Source organism: Sinocyclocheilus anshuiensis, unplaced genomic scaffold (assembly GCF_001515605.1).
Source record: "Sinocyclocheilus anshuiensis isolate Anshui unplaced genomic scaffold, SAMN03320099.WGS_v1.1 scaffold349, whole genome shotgun sequence".
NCBI classification, from domain to species: domain Eukaryota; kingdom Metazoa; phylum Chordata; class Actinopteri; order Cypriniformes; family Cyprinidae; genus Sinocyclocheilus; species Sinocyclocheilus anshuiensis.
The window spans coordinates 74,015-75,193 of NW_015536459.1; the positions used below are offsets into that span (position 1 = coordinate 74,015).

The 1,179-nt window shown below is 42.1% G+C and overlaps 1 long non-coding RNA gene across 1 annotated transcript in view; it reads left to right on the top strand.

The window, feature by feature from the left end:
* The window catches only part of LOC107694075 (uncharacterized), a 21,758-nt gene that overhangs the window by 12,693 nt on the left and 7,886 nt on the right, over window positions 1-1,179 (top strand). The window lies entirely within an intron of this gene.

The window sequence follows — 1,179 nt, forward strand, 5'->3', positions numbered from 1 at the left end:
GAGTCTCGTACCGGCAGGGATTGTAGGTAGGGGGAGGGAATGTACAGCGCTCTCTCCCTCTTTCAATACTAAGACTGAGGTGCCCTTGAGCAAGGCACCGAACCCCCAACTGCTCCCCAGGTGCCGCAGCATAAATGGCTGCCCACTGCTCCGGGTGTGGGTTCACGGTGTGTGTGTGTTCACTGCTGTGTGTGTGTGTGCACTTTGGATGGGATAAATGCAGAGCACTAATTCCGAGCTTGGGTCACCATACTTGGCCACATGTCACTTCACTTCACACTTTTTCACACTAGATGGAGCAGCAAACAATAAATGTATGTTAGATAATCGTCTGGTTGATCAAACATTTAATAGTTCTCTCTATAAACATCCCAGATAGCAATTTCTTCTGGCCCACCACCTTGCTTAGGTTCTGGCCCAATTCTGGCTGGGTCCCCGGCCCAAAACTGGCCCACATACTGAAAACATACACAATTTCCTCTGGCCCAGATGCGGCCCACACCCTGTAAAATTACTCTTATTTTTTGACTTGGCCCAGATCTGGGCTGTATACTGTAGAGTGACTTATATTATTTTATGTGGCCCAGGTCTGGCCCAGACACTTTAAGCAAGATCTGGCTGAGACTGGGCTTGGTCCCCGGGCCAAATGTGGCCCAGAAACTGCTAAATGTAATTCAGCAGTGAAACACAAATACAACCATTTAAAAAATTCAAAGCTTTAATTATAAAATGACCAAATACTTTAATATTAATATATATTAACAATGAACAAATGCACTACAATATAAACATTAACACGCTTTTTAAAACACAAAATAAGTAAATTATATTTACAGTGTATTATAAAAAACAACAACAACAACATTATGTAGCAAAGAGGGATGCCATAATTCACGTCAGTTCAGTTCTTATCCAATGGTGTCAGTGCATCTTTGCTGGGGATCTGTGCTGGGGCCATCAATGAGGTCTTCACAGGGGATCTGTCATCTAGTTGACATGTTCTCTGCCGACATTCAGGGATGTGTTGTGGTCGTTCCTGGGTGCAGGTCCACTGTCTGATCTATATAAGCTTAGTAAAAACACTAAAGCATGCTAATTGAACAACATTTTTAATAATAACGTTAAACAAAAATGAAATGTACAAAACCAATGCCATTCTTTATACTTATTTAAAAGTGT